At 34.7% G+C, this 19151-nt stretch overlaps 1 protein-coding gene and 1 long non-coding RNA gene across 3 annotated transcripts in view; one reads left to right on the top strand and one right to left on the bottom strand.

Moving 5' to 3' along the window:
• PRKACB (protein kinase cAMP-activated catalytic subunit beta) overlaps positions 1-19151 on the top strand; it is a 113819-nt gene that overhangs the window by 28214 nt on the left and 66454 nt on the right. The window lies entirely within an intron of this gene.
• The window catches only part of LOC111096429, a 64211-nt gene continuing 61917 nt past the window's right edge, over positions 16858-19151 (bottom strand). For both annotated transcript variants that reach the window (XR_005361347.1, XR_005361348.1), the window contains one exon: positions 16858-17350. This is a non-coding gene — a long non-coding RNA (uncharacterized LOC111096429). The remainder of the gene's footprint in view (positions 17351-19151) is intronic.

Raw genomic sequence — 19151 nt, 5'->3', positions numbered from 1 at the left:
GTGGGATTCGATCTCGGGTCTCCAGGATCGCACCCTGGGCCAAAGGCAGGCGCCAAACCGCTGCGCCACCCAGGGATCCCAATGGAAACAGATTTAACCTAAAGGTCCATCAGTAGAGAAATCTAAATAAAATATGGTGTATTTGAAAAAAGTAACTTGCAAAAAGATACATAACACCATTCAGCTATATTTTTAAAAAGAAAATAGTAATGAATAGTAGTAAATATATTTGCTATGGAACTATGTGGATGTAAAGTATAAAAAAGAGATTTGAAGGCTATACACAAATTTAGAATACTGGTCCCTTCTAGGGAGCCAAGCAGAGAAGTCAGGATGAGGATAGAAAACAGGAGGGCCTTTAGTATTGTATGTAATTGAACTTTACTCAAAATTGAAACTTACCTTTTTTTAAGGTGTAAATGGAAAAATGGACTTGAAGCAAATCTTCCAGATTATCAGTTGTAATATTTCTGAGTGGTGGGAATAAGAATGAAAAGAGAAACCAAAATCTAAGAACATAAAAGAGCCATCTTTCTCTTTGGTTACCTAATGTAAAGCTTTCTAAAAAAAAAAAAAAAAATGAAAGTGAAAAAAAGTTTGAAAAATGGCAGTGATAAGCCTGTGAGCCCAAAGCAGACCTGACAGCAACAATAGCAGAACAGCAGCTTACCATTAAGGTCATTGACCTTTGGAACAGAGCATCAGGGACTATAACATGAAAATCTAGGATTCTGCCTAGAAACAGAAGAAAGTTAGGGATCATGCCATTTTATTGGCAAGGATCATAATATTATTAGTGAACTTTCTAGATTATAATATTTGGAACATTGTTTAGCCATATATGTCACATTTACCATCCTCTATTTCCTATTTTTTCTCCATTTCCTATTAAACGACAGTTAATCTTGCTTATAAAATTTGATGATGTTTTTAAATCCACTTACATTATTCATTTCTTCAACTGAGGAAAGTGGGAACTCACTTCTGTCATAACCTAGCGGCTCTTAAAATTCATTTATTTATAGAAGGTTGCTTTTTGTAAAAAGTGGAATAATCCAAAAAATTATACTTGTTTTCAGAATATGTATTACATGAGTTTCTTTCAGTTGCAAGAAGCAGAAACCCAATTGAAACTGAGTGAAATGCAAAGAGAATCAATTTTTTAAAGTAATTTGACAGTTCAAGTGATAAACTGGCTTTAGGAATTGTGGTATCCATGGCCTTAAATGATGTTAGTAGATTTAGTGTCTCTTTTGCTTCTCTCTTTCTTTTTCTGTCTTACAGTATTGATACAGTTTTTTAAAATTTAATTTTATTTATTTATTTATTTTATGGTGAGAACCTGGAGCTATATGTCACTGAAATGCTGACTCTGAGAAACCTTATTTTCATGACCTATGCTTGCCATCAGATACTCTACCCTCCCATTTCTACCTTCCAAGTATCAGAGAAGTGTGTTTAATGGAGAGAACTTTGTGTCTAAACTTTAGGAATAATAAGTCCAGGAAATATATATTATAGCTTTCCAGCCTCTCCTACTATTATAGAGTGGAAAGCATTTTGAATGAGCCAATTTACAACATCCAACAGAGTTCACTCCTTTAGCTGCTTATCATCTATATGCACCCTTTTAAGGGTATTTCCATACAACAATGGCAACCACAATATACTACATCTAATTTAATGCTGCTATCCTTCATATAAATGAAAACACACTTAAATATCTACCCAAAAGGAGAGACTCAAAATACTGTCAGCTTCTGTACCAATCTGTGGATGATATTCCTCTCAGCCATTAATATTACAGTGATTGTTTTGCTGCCTTGGTGCTAAATTAAAGTTAATCACTGCTATCACACCTTATGTGAAATTATTGGGGGAAGGGCAGAAGGAATATGATGTGTTTATATATGTACTCACATACATATGCACACACATAACAGAGGAAAGTAGTATTTATTGGTACATTTGGTAAGTCCCCTAAAACAGCCCCTAACTCCTGTGGACTCTAGAGGTGAGTAGATATAGGTCAGATCTCTGAGTGGTTCCCCAGAAACCCGTTACTTGATTTGGCGTAAGGTGAAACAACACCTTTGCTTCATGGTGTTGCCTGTGTCACAAACTCAATACACAACAATTCTTTCCAGTACTCTTCAATTTCTGCCTCTGTTGTAAATTGGTTAATGATGGCAGATCTGGTTTTATGATCTCTTAGTTTTGTCTGTGTTCAGTTTGGAGGGCCTGATCAGTCACCTGATGGAAAACTAAAGAGAACCATTTTAATAGCAATTTGTGTTAGGAATCGACTGAATGGAGCAAATGTTTTTTTTTTTTTTTTAAGATTTATTTATTTATTTATTCATGATAGACGTAGAGAGAGAGAGAGAGGCAGAGACACAGGAGGAGGGAGAAGCAGGCTCCATGCTGGGAGCCCAATGTGGGACTCGATCCCGGGACCCCAGGATCAGGCCCTGGGCCAAAGGCAGGCGCCAAACCGCTGAGCCACCCACGGATCCCCGGAGCAAATGTTTTTGAGGGCTTATGTATTTTCAGTTCTTTGATAGGTACCAGGAATGCAAAAATAAACAGAGCCATTGTAAACTTTCAAATGTATTATGAATAATATGAAGAATAATATGGTTAATATGCCATACATTAAGCCATAGTTTCTTTTTTATTTTTAAAGATTTACTTATTTTAGAAAGAGAGCATTATTAGGGGAAGGGGCAGAGGGAGAAGGAGAGAGAAAATCCTAAAGCAGACTTCCTGCTGAGCACTGGAGGTGGGTGCAGGGCTAGATCCCAGGACCCTGAGATCATGACCTGAGCCGAAATCCAGAAATCCAGTTGCTTAACCAACTGAGCCACTCAGGTGCCCCTTAAGCCATAGTTTCTATACCCCATTTGAAAAACCCAATATAAGAACAACTCTTTTCTTTAAAGTTACACAAGATCTTTTTTTTTTTTTTTTAAGATTTATTTATTTATTTATGATAGAGATAGACACAGAGAGAGAGAGAGAGGCAGAGACACACAGGAGGAGGGAGAAGCAGGCTCCATGCTGGGAGCCCAATGTGGGAATCGATCCAGGGACTCCAGGATCATGCCCTGGGCCAAAGGCAAGCGCTAAACTGCTGAGCCACCCAGGGATCCCAAGTTACACGAGATCTTACAAAAGGTTTGACTTTGCCATTATAATAGTAACTATGATTGAACTTATGAAATTAAATGTAAGACATAAAACACATTTACTAGTAATTTTTTATTAAATTGTTAGTGAATTCAAATGTGATACTGGAGTGTTCTAGGGGACTTTGAGGGACAGCATTTTTTCATTGACTACATTTGTAAATAGGAAAGATTTATCAGAGAGGGTAAATGGGGATTAGTGTGTAATGTGGTTTATGTGGGAATTTTATAGTTTGATTTGTATACCTGAAATGCTCTTTTATATCTTTAATACATAAAATTTTTACATTAGGATCTAACATTGTGGGGGTTTTGGTTTTCTGTATACTGCTAAAATCTTAGGTAATAAAAATAAAAGATTTCTGAGGATTTGTACGTGAAGCCTAAATGGCCCCATTCTGCCATCTTCTGGCTGACTTTATATCTTCTAGTGGGATGCACTAAGTCCCCTAACTGTTCCTGCCATTTCATTTATTTTGGGGCCTGGGAGATTTCAAATAGGGTCAGTTTAAGCTATAACATAGTTCTAGTGCCCTGGGCTCACATTTATTTCTTTGCTTTTTTTAAGATTTTATTTTTTTGAGAGAGAGAGAGTGAGTGAGAGTGAGAGCACAAGCCATGGGTGCGTTTGAGGGAAGGGGGCAGAAGCAGAGAAGAAGCAGGCTCCCCGCTGAGCTGGAACTCTGACGTGGGACTCAATCCCGGGACCTTGGTATCAATCCTGAGCAGAAGGCAGATGCTTGACCTATGGAGCCACTCAAGTGCCCCTATTTTTTAGTTCTAAAATGAGTCAGAGGTTATTGGAATGTGATACCACATGATGATATGAAGGGTTGTTGCCTTTAACAGTATGCAGTTATAACTACTTTTGGCTTTTCCTCAGTATTATAGATATTACTTGAAATTAAGACATCAAGTTTGTCAGATATTTATCACAGTCACAATATTCCTATTATTTGGAGAGTGATATAGAAATGGAGGTTACTGAAATCACTGTTAAGTTCTTAGAGACTAATGTTAGGTTCAATAATCACTTACCAGAGCTTGAAATAAAAGGAGAAACCATGTGCATGTTAATGAAATCTTAGTACTTCCTTGGTTTTATGACTCTCCAATGTATTTTAATTTATTTGAAAAAGATTTTGATAAAGGTTTAAAACTTGAAAATATATTTGAAGTAAGTGTGATATACTTTTGGGAGTGTAGTTAGAAGGAATTAGAATATAGAATACAGCAATTTTGTGACCTTTTACAACATGCTTTACCTCTCTGTTCCTCTGGAAAATGAGATAATTATTCATCTTAAAGGTATGTTGTTGTGAGAAGTACATGCATTATTTACTTAATGCAAATACTTAGAACAGTGTCTGACATGTAATAAGCCTTATCATCAATCTTACAGCATTCAGAATATATTTCATTTTCTTATATATTTTATAAGTAAATAGACTCCAAAATATCCTGAACGATGTTTTATTTTTTCTTTTTTTTTTTAAATTTTTTTTTTTTTTTTTTTTTTTATGATAGTCACAGAGAGAGAGAGAGAGAGAGAGAGAGGCAGAGACACAGGCAGAGGGAGAAGCAGGCTCCATGCACCGGGAGCCCGACGTGGGATTTGATCCCGGGTCTCCAGGATCGCGCCCTGGGCCGAAGGCAGGCGCCAAACCGCTGCGCCACCCAGGGATCCCTTTTTTTCTTATAGCTTTATATCCAATGTTAGAATAGAGAAATTGAAGATATTGGAAATGCGTAGCTTGCTGATAAAATAGTGTAGAAATATATGTGATATACTGGGGCCTAGCTTTGTGTGACTTATCTTTGACTTGAGAAGCCTAAGATTATCTCATAAAAGAACTATGGTGTCTCTTAAAAAGTGAGTCAATTCAAAAACATTTATTGAATGCTTACTATGTGGTCACCATTGTTTTAGATTCTAGAGATAGAAAATTATGGGAGAAGCTCATAAGAGTTAAAATTATAAGCATGTAATCGTACACTATGGTTAGTACAGTAATGTGGGTGTTAATGATGTATTTTAGGAGTTAGAACTGAGGAAATAACATTGAAATAAACTTTGGGTAACAAGTAGGAATTTGCCAGGAGAAACTCATCTTACCTAAATGGAACTTTTATATGTAATATTTTGACTACAGGTTTATCTGTACGTCCCCATATTTCATATTAGTAACACTATACTCTCTTTCATATCCAGAATGCTTTGTCACACATCACCTGAAGAATGAGATTTCAAGTGCTTATATGTTAGTAGGGAAGATCTGGCTTCCATTATGGTAATTCTAGGTAAAGGTAAACTGTATTTTTCTGGATGAACATTTGCAGTGTTGTTATCTGAGCCTATCTACATTCACTTCCCCATTCTGTGGAGCCAGACCCATCATACTGGCAGTCTTGAGTTCTGAGTTTGCCTTTTCTATACTGATGAGGACTCTCATTTGAGTGAAAGGAATGAATACATTTATGTAGTAGTAGTGGGAGTTGAAGGATAAGTTTCATCTTCCATACCTCTGAATCAAGGATTTAGAAGTCCCTCCATGGAAATTTAGATGCTGGGCTGCCTGGCCATTATCTTGGCTAGTGAATCAGTAGTGAGTCAGTGGAAGATTCTCATCAATATAAAGGACTATAAGGGGTAGAGGAAGAGAATGCCTGCATTGGTCATGATTAGAAGCTTCATATTTCATATATTTAGTATACATTTAAGTCTTGTATCCATTTTCTATTGCTGCCATAACAAATAACCATAAATTTAGTGGTTTAAAACAACACCCATTTATTATCTCACAAGTTTTTAGGTCAGGGTTCCATTAGGTTCTTATCCAGAGTTTCTGGGGAAGAATCTACTTCCAGGCTCATTAATATTTTGGGCAGAATTCACTTCCTTGAGGTTAGACAACTGAGGTCTCTGTTTCCTTGATGACTGTCTTGTAGCTTCCCATAACTCCTAGAGGCCTTTTTCTGATCCTTGCACATGGACTATATAGTATCTCAGAGCCAGTGATGGTGTGTTGAATTCTTTTTATGCTTAGAATCTGGCAGCTGCTTGCCCTGACTTTCTTCTGCTTCAAAATGGAGAGTTCTCTGCTTTTAAGAGCTAATGTGATTAGATCAGTCCCACCTAGATAATCCATAAGACTCTTTTACGGTCATGAATTAGTAACCTTAATTACATCTATAAAGTCTCTAGCCATGCATTATAACGTATTTGCAGGATCCATTGTTTCACTGTCAAGTATGGTTTTTTTGGGTTTTTTTGTTGTTGTTTTTTGTTTTTTTTTAGATTTTATTTATTTATTCTTGTGAGAGAGAGAGACACAGGCAGAAGAGAAGCAGGCTTCATGCAGGGAGTCCAACGTGGGACTCGATCCCCAGTCTCCAGGATCATGCCCTGGGCTGAAGGTGGCACTAAACTGCTGAGCCACCCGGGCTGCCCTCAAGTATGGTTTTGAATCAAAGTGGAAGATTGTATGTACAAAGGCAGTAGAGTTGAGAAAGGTCATGTTGTACTCAAGAAATGGCAGTTAACATTATTTTTTGAGATGTAAACTGTAAAATGGAGCTAAATGGAGGCCTGCTTGAAGTTGGCAAAGGTCCTTGATTACTGTGATAAACGTTTAGATTTTTGTGGTCTGTGGGAAATCACTGGAGTTTGTTTTTCTTTGGAATGACATAGGATTGTGTTTTAGGAATATGACAAATATAAGAGTCAGAACTAAGACATTGGAAGTTTAGAGAAAAGAGTACCTTTTCTCCAAACCTCTGGTATGCATATCAGAATTTCACAGTCACCAGAGGGAGATTTATTTCATATTTTAAGTAATTCAAACCATTCTTTGTTTCCCTGGATAACCAGAAATGTTAAACACTTGATAAGATAATTTTAAAATAAAATTAGAATGTAATGATATGTTCCAGACTCCTATCCAAGTCTTTTAGAAATTTCCAATTTGATATCTAATATATCCGACAAGACCTTTCTTTATTACAACATGCTTCCAAACTATTCTTCACCCTTCCCCCATCTTAGTAATTGGCATCACTATTTACCAAGAGGCTGAAGCGAAAAACATTGGTATTATTTTTCCATTTATTCGTTCTCCAGGTTCAGTCTATCATCAGATCTCCCTGTTTCTCCAAAATATAAATGAAATCTGTCCATTTCCCTCCCTCACCACAATCTCAGTGAAAGTGACCACCATCAAACAATTGTTTTCCCTGCTTTCACTGCTACTCTCAATTTAGACATTTCCCAATCCATTCTCTACTGAGTAGTTCTGTTGTTTCTGTCCATTCTTCTGTCAGGGTCTTCCATGCACTGTTTCTTCTTCCTGGATTACTCTTTTTCCATTAGCCTTTGATTTGTTCCTTTCCTTACTTCAGGTCTTGACAACTCAAAGTAAAGTCATGTTCCTCAGACATCTTTGATCACCGTATATAATATAATCATCTCCCTACAAATTACACTGTATCATGTCTTCTCTTACTTCCTTCTTCACATTCTTAATCTGAAAAGAAGATTTTCAGATCATTATCCTGGGGAGGATAGAGCATGTCATATTTATTCTTACTTATAGTCTTCATTTATATAGATTGATCTTCATGAATTGCCCTAAAATTTTTACTTTTACTGGTCTGTATAAATCCTTTTCCTCCAAGACCCTTTCTCAAGCTTTACATATTCCTTTTTTTTTTTTTTTTACTTTATCTTCTTAAAAATTTTATTTTATTCAAATTCAATTAATTAACATATAGTATATTATTAATTTCAGAGGTAGAGTTCAGTGGTTCATCAGTTGCGTATAACACCTAATGTTCAAAACATCACATGCCCTCCTTAATGTCCATCACCAGTTACCCCATCCCCCCACCCAACTCCCCTTCAGCAATCCTCAATTTGTTTCCCAGAGTTGAGTCTCTTATGGTTTGTCTCCCTCTCTGATATCATCTTATTTTTTTATTTTTTTTATTTATTTTATTTATTTATTTATTTATTTTTATTGGTGTTCAGTTTACTAACGTACAGAATAATACCCAGTGCCCGTCACCCATTCACTCCCACCCCCCGCCCTCCTCCCCTTCTACCACCCCTAGTTCGTTTCCCAGAGTTAGCAGTCTTTACGTTCTGTCTCCCTTTCTGATATTTCCCATACATTTCTTCTCCCTTCCCTTATTTTCCCTTTCACTATTATTTATATTCCCCAAATGAATGAGAACATATAATGTTTGTCCTTCTCCGACTGACTTACTTCACTCAGCATAATACCCTCCAGTTCCATCCACGTTGAAGCAAATGGTGGGTATTTGTCATTTCTAATAGCTGAGTAATATTCCATTGTATACATAAACCACATCTTCTTTATCCATTCATCTTTCGTTGGACACCGAGGCTCCTTCCACAGTTTGGCTATAGTGGCCATTGCTGCTAGAAACATCGGGGTGCAGGTGTCCCGGCGTTTCATTGCATTTGTATCTTTGGGGTAAATCCCCAACAGTGCAATTGCTGGGTCGTAGGGCAGGTATATTTTTAACTGTTTGAGGAACCTCCACACAGTAAGCTTTACATATTCCATTCCATTTTCCTCAGTACCTAGTACACACTGAACTCTCCTTGTTACTCTTTATGGTTTTTTAGTACTTTAAAGTTCCTTATGTAGAAAATACTAATATGGATGTTAGAGTTCTAAAATGGTCAATCTTTATTTTTATATTTGCTGTAGTGTCTTCCATATAGAACAAGTGTCTGGAATTCCTTGATATGTGAATTCTTTGACATGTTTGTTTGGGTTAATATATCAGTTAAAGTTATTTTCTTAAAAAAATTATTATTCCAAGCCATAAAAGACTAACTTTATAGAAAATTTTACCTCCATTCTACAGTTGTATATTTAATTATATGTCACATAAATCTTCAGTTATTACCTATAGCAAATATTACTAGCTTTTACTTGACTTTTAAATTTCTTGGGTAGTTACTCTTACATAACTACTTTATTTTCTCTATAATTCAACATGTGGACATTATGGATACTCTTACATATTTGTGGGTGGTTATATATTCTCTCTTTCTTTGTTGATTAGCTAAAAAAATCCATTGGAATATGTTCATAAGTTCTCTGGAATGTAACTTACTTAAACTAACTAAATGAGTACATTACACCAATATCAAAAATATTTTCTGAGAAGTGAATAAAAGTAATTTATTTTTGGAACTATCTGCCACTTCTCCCGAAGAATAAAATATTCACTAGTAGAATTTTACTGATTTGAGACATGACCAATATGTCCTACTTGAGTGAATGTAGGGAAATAGGGAAAAAAAAAACCCACTGTGTATATTACCCAAGATACATTATGAAATATGTACTTTTGCACATCAGATGAAGATAAATAAGGGAGGAAAACCAGAGTAGAATAAGCTGCCTAATAGAAAATAGTGATCCATCAACTAAAATCTGAAAAACAGATGCATCAGGGATTTTAACATTATCATTAGTCAGTGTGATAATTTCCCTAGTCCCTTAAAAATTGAGAACAAAAATGTTGTACTGTGGAACTCCTCAGTAGGTATACTCAATTGTATTAGTATTTTTTGAAAATCTGTCTTTCCAGAAAACAATAACGTTAATTTACCTGCTAGTATTACTAATAGTTGGCATTTAATTAGGTAAACAGCATGAGTTCAGAACAATTAATCATTTGCTGTAATTGTTTATTCTTGATACATTACTGAACTAGTTTAATGTGCCTAACTATGATATAAATGAGAATTTTGTGTGTTCTTTTTGTTTTTCTTATATTTGATAGCTGTACACAGAAAATTTAGTTTTTATTCCTTGTTGGACTCTGACTTTTGAAAAGTTATTTTAATAATACATTGAATTATCTATATTAACTATTTTCCTGTTTGGATATTTTCAGGTTTGTTTTGATTATACTTCAGTGAATGCATTTTATTCTTTGAATTAAAGTTATTATTTCCTATTATATCATAAAATTATATTAAAGATGAATGTATGTTCAACAAGAATTTTTTATTTAAAGTAAACTATTTGCAAAATTTTTCATTATGCAAAAAAAAAGGTTTTGCCCAAAATCTAATCTATTTTAGATTAATGTAGGTTATATATAATATATATGTAATATATATATATTTCCATAATGTAGGTACCCCATCTGCTAAAAAACACAATTTTAAACAAGGTGTTTTGACATACAGTATGGGACACAGAGAACTGACACCTTTCATATTTTAAGAGCAACATTCCTTGATATTGAATAAACGTCTATTTCTCTTTTGATGTGGAATAATAAAATACTATCCTTGTATCTTGTATCAATTTATCTTATTCCTTAATAAGCAAGATTATACACTTTTTTAGGTTGTTATACTTCTCAAAGTGATATTTTTACTATGTGATATTTTAGGCATTATGGAGAGTGTAAGGGTGAAAAATATGGAGTATGATTATGAAAATTTATATACTTGAAAATATATCATTTTGCCAGGTGTGAAACAGTTAATTCCATATTAATGATGGCACCTTTTTTGTTATTAGTAATAATCTTGCAAGAGGAGGAAGGATAATCATTGCGAAAAGTGCCCAAAGCATTCTTCAATAATGGTCTACTCTCTGAGGGAAAAGATATTACCAGAGCCCTATCTCAGTTTCGGAGGGTATCCCTCATATTCCACTCCCATAGGCTTCCTTTCTCAAGAGCAAGAGAAAGCTATATCATGGAGAAACACCTGTGAAGGTCACAGCCCAGAGAAACAGGCCAAATAAGAAATTGAGATTAATTAAAAAATTATAGAATGCTTTTCCTCCCCCTCAATTTACCCTCATACCAAAACCAAAAAAGAAAAAACCAACTATGCAAATATGCAGATACGTAGTAGGGATCCAGTATAATAACAATGGCATACACCCAAAGAGGCATGGACTCTGAAAGAGAAGTACTAAGGGAAGCCCAGAGTCAATAAGAGACGCAAAACAAAGATAATGGAGGAACTTGAAGCTTCTGACACCTATAACAAACATCAAATATGGCTCCCCTCCTGGCCAGATTAACAAATCCACAGAGTTAAATGGTTATTTAGCTCTGTTTCTATTTCCCAGTGCCAAATGGTGAACTTCCAACAAGTTAGAAGACATGCCTAAAGACAAGAAAAAAGTGTGAAAGACAAGAAAACACCAGAACCAGACTCAGATATTACAATGTTGGAATTATCAGATAGGGGAACTTAAAATAAAATAACTGAAAATAGTTAAGAACTCTAATGGAAATAGTAGACAATATGCAAGATAACATGAGTATTGTAAGCAGAGAGAAACTCTAAGGAAGTATCAAAGCAAGTGCTAGAAGTAAAAAACACTAAATAAAAGCCTTTGATGAGTTTATCAACAGAATGGGTGCAGCTGAGGCAAGAATCAGTGAGGTTGAAGATAGATGAATAGGAACTGCCAACTGAAATGCAAAGAGAAAAAAGAATTGGGGAAAAAACCTAGAACTGAACATCAATAACCATGCGACAGTTTTTAAAAGTGTAACATATGCATAACTGGAATACCAGAAAGAGAAGGAAAAGAACAGAAGAAATATTTGAAGTAATAATAATGGCAGCAAAAGTTACAGAATTAATGACAGACACCAAACACAGGCCTAGGAAGCTTTAAAAATAACGAGCAAAATAAATATCAAAATAACTACACCAAGGCACATCATATTCAAACTGCAGAAAACCAAAAACTGTGAAAATCTTCAAAGAAGCGGAGGGGATGGTAAAAACCTTACCTATTAGAGGAATTATGACAGAATTATGACAGCCTTCTTATCACTAGCAAACAAGAATGTGGAGTAAAATATTTTAAGAGTTGGAAGAAAAGCCACTAACCTATAGTTCTGTACCCATTGAAATTATTCTTAAAAAGTGAAAGAGAAAGTCTCTTTCAAACAAACAAAAATTAAGGGTATTTATTGTCGGCAGACCTGTCCTATATAAAAATAAAAGTTCTTCAGGGAGAGGGAAAATTATATAGGTTAGAATCTTGGATGTACATAAAGAAAGGAAAAAGCATAAGATAAGAAAAAAGGGGAAGATAAAATATTTTTTATTCATCATTGATCTAAAACAACTATTTAAAGTAATAGTAATGTATTGGGTGATTATGGAATATGGATAAATGAGATGAATGACAGAGGAATAGGAGAAAGAGTTGGGGAAATACTCTAAGATACCACATTACAAATGAAGCAGTGTACTGCTATTTAAGGGTGGACTTAGATTAGTTCAGAATATATATTGCAGTGTGCCTGGCTGGCTCAATCAGTAGAATATGCAACTCTTGTTCTCCAGGTTGTAAGTTCAAGCCCCACATTGGGTGTAGAGCTTACTTAATAATAATTTTTTAAAAATGTAGACTGCAAACACTGGAACAACCCACTAAAATTTTTCCGAGAAGAATAATTGATATGTTAAGAGAGTAGATTAAATATAATAATATAAAATGTTCGTTTAAATCAGGAGAGATAGAAAATTAGGGGGGAAGAAAACATGCAATGTGTAGAAAACAATTAGAAACATGGTAGATATTAATATGAAAAATTGTTTTTACAAGTTTGTTATAGGCAAAAATCAATAAAATTGATAAATATCTAGGGAGCCTAATCAAAAAAAAAATAAATTAAATAAAAGCTTGATGATCACTATAGACCCTCTATGCATTAAAAGGTAATAGAAGATTGAATGCTATGAAAAATTCTAGGCCCACAAATTGATAGGTCCTATGAAATGGGCCAATTTCTTGAAGGAAATAAGGAGACACAAGGAGAAATAAGTAATCTGAATAGGTCTGTATCTATTAAAACTGAATCATTTGAAAATTAATAATTAAGAAATAATTTCTGAAAAAGCATCAAGACCAGAATGGATTCACTGGTGAATTCCACCAGATAAAACTCAATTATAAGTTAACAAACCAGGGGCTCCTGGATGGCTCAGTTGGTTAAGCATCTGACTCTTAATTTCAACTCAGGTCATGATCTCAGGGTCTTGAGATGGAATCCTATATCAAGCTCCACGCTGGGCATGGAGCCTGCTTAAGATTTTTCTCTCTCCCTCTTCTTTGCCCTTCCTCCCTGGAGCTTGCACTCTATCCTTATATCTCAAAAAAGAAAAAAATAGGGCAGCCCGGGTGGCTCAGCGGTTTAGTGCTACCTTCAGCTGAGGGTATGTGTGATCCTGGAGACCTGGGATCAAGTCCCAAGTCGGCTCTCTGCATGGAGCCTTCTTCTATCTCTGCCTCTCTTTCTCTCTCATGGATAAATAAATAAAATCTTTAAAAAAAAGAAAAAAGAAAAAAATCCAATTTAAAAAGTGGGCAAGAGATCTGAATAGACATCTCACTAAAAATCCTAATGGTAAGTAAGCATATGAGAAGATGCTCAACATCATTGTCACTAGGGAACTGCAAGTTAAAATAACATTAAGATGCTACTATACATATTTTGGAATGACTACAGTTAAAACATAAACAAAACTGACTGCCAATTTCTAATAAGGAAGTAGACCAACAAGAACTCTGTTCATTGGTGGTGGTAATAAAAAATGGCACAGCCACTTTGGAAGACATTTTGGCAATTTCTTGCAAAGCTAAACATAGCCTTACCATACATTCCAGCAATCGTATTCCTAAGAATTTAATTTCCTACACTGATTTTAAACTTATGTCCGCCCAAAAACCTGCACGTGAAAATTTATAGCAGTTCTATTCATAATTGCCCAAAACTGGAAGCAACCATGGTCTTTCAGTAGGTGAATCAGTGAACAAACTGTGGTATGTCCATGTAAGAGGTTATTATTCAGTGATAAAAAGAAATAAGCTTAAAACCACAAAAATACATGCATATTGTTAAGTGGTAGAAGCAGTCTGAAAAGTTTGCATGGGTTATGACTCCCAATTTTGACACCATGGAAAAGGCAAAACTCTAGCAATGGTAAAGATCAGTAGGTGTCAAGGATCAGGGAAGCACAGGTTATTTACAAAGGTGGTAAACTATTTTGTATGATAATATAATTGTGGTTACATGACATTATGCATTTGTCCAAACCCATAGTGCCTCAGTACAGAGTAAATCTTAATGTATGTAATTTTTTTTTAATATATGTGATTTTTAAAAACATTCTTTAGAAAGTTGGGGGATCCCAGAGTGAAATGCCGACTGTAACAAAACAATCTAACTGTATCACAAACTTATGAAACAACCTCACTGAAAATAAAGCAACAACTACTGACCTAAGTAAATTTGGAAATAGATGAAATCTGTAAGAGTAGAAGCAAAGGAAACTGCATAGTAGTGTACTCTAGTTGATAAAATTGTTTCCCACAGGGATAAAGTTATTAATTGTACCAGGTTAACAATTCTAATATTGCCACATGTGTATACTGAAATGGTGGGTGGGAGAAGCCAGATTTCTCACTGTTGGAGTGGGAGTTTTCAAGTAAGCAAGTAGAGGGAGTAAAATGAATCATGCAGTGATGAATTAGAGTTAGAGATACCAGGAGGAACTCATCTTTACCTTGTTATAGACACAGACCATTACATGGAGAAATATTTACAGAAATGGGTATATACACATTTGTATACACATGTATTTCTTTGCTCTGTCAGCTGAGAAGGCCTAGAGGCAACAATACTCCAGTAGCAACAAGCTCACATAGTTCTCAGATCTTGGCTTCTAATACCATTCTCCAGTGAAAGGAACTAGGGCTCCCTGGAGCAATGGCTAATTCTGGGATTGGGGCAGGAAATATACAAAATACGCATGGGCCATTTTGTAGTGTTAGAAAGTAAGTATTCAAACATACATGCATGTGTGCACATGCTCATGCACAGTGTGGATTGTATATCAAAGGGACATAGGAGGCAATTGAAAGTTTTCAATGGCCAAAGCTTGAATAATTTGAGTAACAAATTAAATAACATAGTCTTGGATTATAGCCTAAAATGTAAAATAAATATCCATGAGTCCATACTGAATGTAAATAAATCATTGAATGAGGGATCCCTGGGTGGCGCAGCAGTTTAGCGCCTGCCTTTGGCCCAAGGCGTGATCCTGGAGATCCGGGATCGAATCCCACGTCGGGCTCCCGGTGCATGGAGCCTGCTTCTCCCTCTGCCTGTGTCTCTGCCTCTCTCTCTCTTCTCTCTCTCTCTCTCTGTGACTATCATAAATAAATAAAAATTAAAAAAAAAATAAATCATTGAATAAATCAGAGAAGAAACACATTGTCCAGGCAAAGGAATTCCACTCTGTCTCCAAGGAATTAGAGTCTAACTCCTCATTCTTTAAGCATGCACTGGGCATAGTGACTTCATTCCAACAAGTAAAGTATGGAATGAGAGGGAAGGAAGTAACTACAGTGGAGGCATTTGAAAAATACTACCTAAACCAGGTGATCAAGGATAGCATCCACAGTGATAAGTCGTGTTGATAGTATATATTCTTGATGTGATGTGATTGTCCTCAGTAGCCCATAACCCCAGCTAATCGTGAAAAACAAAGAAAACCCACAAATACTAAATGAGGAACACTCTACCACATACCTGACCAATACTCCTCAAAATTGTCAAGGTCATCAAAACAAGGAAAATCTGAGACAGAGTCTAAGGAAGATATGAGTTATCAAAGCCAAGAGGAGCCAAAGGAGGCACAAATTCTAAATGTAATGTATCTGGAATAGGATCCTGGAACAGGAAAAGAATATTAGGTTAAAGCTAAGGAAATCTTAATAAACTATGGACTTTGGTTAGATGTTAATAATAGTTGGAAACTGGGTTTTAAGGGGATCCCTGAGTGGCTCAGCAGTTTAGCGCCTGCCTTTGGCCCAGGGCGTGATCCTGGAGTCCGGGGATCAAGTCCTGCATTGAACTCCCTGCATGGAGCCTGCTTTTCCCTCTTCCTGTGTCTCTGCCTCTCTCTCTCTCTGTCTCTGAGTAAATAAATAAAATCTTAAAAAAAAAAAAAAAAGGAAACTGGGTCTTGGGTATATGGCAACCCTGTACTATCTTTGCAATTTTTCAGTAAGTTCAAAACTGTTCTAAAATTAAAAGTTTATTTTAACAAAAAGTTCCATTTTATATAGGTCTTAAAATGCAAATTATCTGTATTGTCAGAAAGTATAAAATTGCTGGGGATTTGGAATGGAAAGGAGGAAAGATTATGAAGAGGGTCATGGTTTCACAGTTGCATTTATTTATCAAAACATCAAATTCTGTACTTCATAATTTTCAGTTTATTGTATGTCAGTTATATTCATTAAAGCTTTCTTAGCAAATAGGGAACAAACAGAAAAGAAATGATGAAATAATAGACCGAAAGCCAATTATATTAATAATTACAGCAAATGTAAATGATTTAAACAAGACTCAGCTATGTTTTGTAATAAGTCAACTTTACTGATATAGTGTTTAAAAGCAAAAGAATAGGAGGAAAGATATACCATACAAACACTATTCAGTGAAATTTGTGTTTAGTGTATTAGTATTATAAAAAGTTGACTTCAAGATTAAGCAGGGACGTTTATAATGCTAAAAGTGTCCATTCAGTAAAAAGAACAATTCTAAATTTATATGAACCTGATAACAGAGCTTCAAAACACATGAAGCAAAGTTAATAAAACTGAAAAGAGAAATAGAAAAATCTACAAAGTTGAAGACGTCTGTAATCTCTCAGTAATCTATAGAACAATTAAACCAAAACTTTGAAATATAGAAGATTGGAACACCATCAGTCAAATCGGTCTAATTGATATTTATCATATACTTAACAACTATAGAAAACACTCTTTTCAAATCTTTCTGGAACGTTCACTGTCAAAGACCATTTAAGACAACACTTAAAAAGTTTAAAAGAATTAAAAATCATGTTCTCTGACCATGAAATAATTTATTAAAAATCAGAAACAGGAGTGCCTGGGTGGCTCAGTCGGCTAAGCCTCCAACTGTTGGTTTCAGCTCAGTTCATAATCTCTGGGATGTGAGATCTGGCCTTGCATCAGGCTCCACGCTCTTCATGGAGTCAGCTTGAGATTCTCTCCCTCTCTCTTCCCCTCTGGTCCTACTGCCACTTGCACACTAGCTCTCTAAAATAAATAAATAAATGAAATCTTTAGAAAAGAAATCAATAACCAAAGATATCAGGGAAAATTCTCAAATACTTGGAAATTTAAATGATACACTTCTAAATAATCTTGGTCAAAGATAAAGTCTTAAAGGAAATTAGAAAATATTTTTAATGGAATGAGAATGAAAATACAGTATGTTAAAATTTGTGAGATACACTTAAATCATTGTTCAGAGGGAAATATATAGAGTTGAGTTCCTATAGTAGAAAAGTAGAAAATCTTAATATAACTAAGTTTTCACATTATGAAATTAGAAAAAGCAAAATAAACCCCCAAAAAGTAAAGAGAAAAAAAAGAGGTGGAATCAGTAAAATTGAAAACAGAAAGATAGAGAAAATCAATAAAATAAGAGGTGGTTCTGTTAAAAAATAAGTAGACTCCTTTAGCCAGATTTACCAAAAAAGGAAAGAAGGCAAATTACCACTTTCAGAAACGAAAGAGAGGATATAACTACAGATGCCACAGACATTAAAAGGGTTACAAGGAGAGATTAGAAATAACTAATAACCAATTTGACAACTTAGTTGAAATAGTCATTTTGTGAAAAACAAACCACCTTTATTCACTGGAGATGAAATAGATAACTAAATAGTACCATATCTATTGATGAAATCAAATTGGTATTTCTAGCCTTTCAAAAAAGACTTCCTGGCCCAGATAGTTTTCCTGACAAATTCACCAAATGTATAAGGAAAAAAATGATACCACTTCTCTGCAGGCTCTCTGGGAAAATAGAAGACAGAGTATCTCTCAACACATTTTATGAGGTCATCCTAAACCTGGTATCAAAATCATTCAAAAATAGTAATGAAAAGAAAATTTGAAAATAGTATCTTTATAAACATATACAAAATCCTTAAAAAGTATCAGTAAAGTGAATCCAGCAATATATAAAAAGAATAGTATAATACAATAAGACCAAGAGGTATTTTTCCTGGGGATTCAAGACTGGTTTAATATTTGAAAATTAAAAAAAAAAAAAATTGAAAATTAATCAGTAACTGTAATCTATCATATTAGCAGACTAAAGAAGTAAAACCATATAATCATAACAATAGATGCTGTAAAAGCATTAGATAAAATTCAATATCCCTCTAATATAAAAAGAAAAATACCCAGCTAACTAGGAATACAAAGGAAATTCCTTATCTTGATACGGGGCAATTGCAAAAAATGTCCACAGCTGACACATACTAAATGATGAAAAACTAAATGCTTGCTCTCTAAGATTGGGAATAGGACAAGGATGTCCATCTTGATACTCTTGTTCAACATTATTACTGAAAGTCCTAGAAATAAACTATCTAAAAAAAAAAAAACTATCTTTTTCAAAAATGACATGATTGCTTACATAGAAAATCCTAAGAAATCTCCCTCTCCCCCCAAAAAAACCTCCTAAAACTGATAAATGTGCTTATTAGCAAGGTTGTAATATACAAGGTTAAATTTATAAATAAGTCCTACTTCTGTATACTAGCAGTGAACAATTGTAAATATTTTTAAAGTGCCATTTACAATAACTCCAATTTAAAAATATATGGGTGTGACTCTTAACAAAATATGTGTAGGATCCTTATGCTCAAGAGTATAAAACACTGATGAAAGAAATCAAAGATTCAGGTAAATGAAGAGATACACTATGATCATGGATTGAAAGACTCTGTATATTGAGATGTCATTTCTTTCAGTAAACACAATCTTAATAAAGTCCCAGCCAGACTATTTTTGTAGACACAGACAGTCTTAAAATACATATGGA

Source organism: Canis lupus, chromosome 6 (assembly GCF_011100685.1).
Source record: "Canis lupus familiaris isolate Mischka breed German Shepherd chromosome 6, alternate assembly UU_Cfam_GSD_1.0, whole genome shotgun sequence".
NCBI classification, from domain to species: Eukaryota; Metazoa; Chordata; class Mammalia; order Carnivora; family Canidae; genus Canis; species Canis lupus.
The sequence above is the reverse complement of the archived record's forward strand: the minus strand, read 5'-3'. Positions and strand labels throughout refer to the sequence as shown.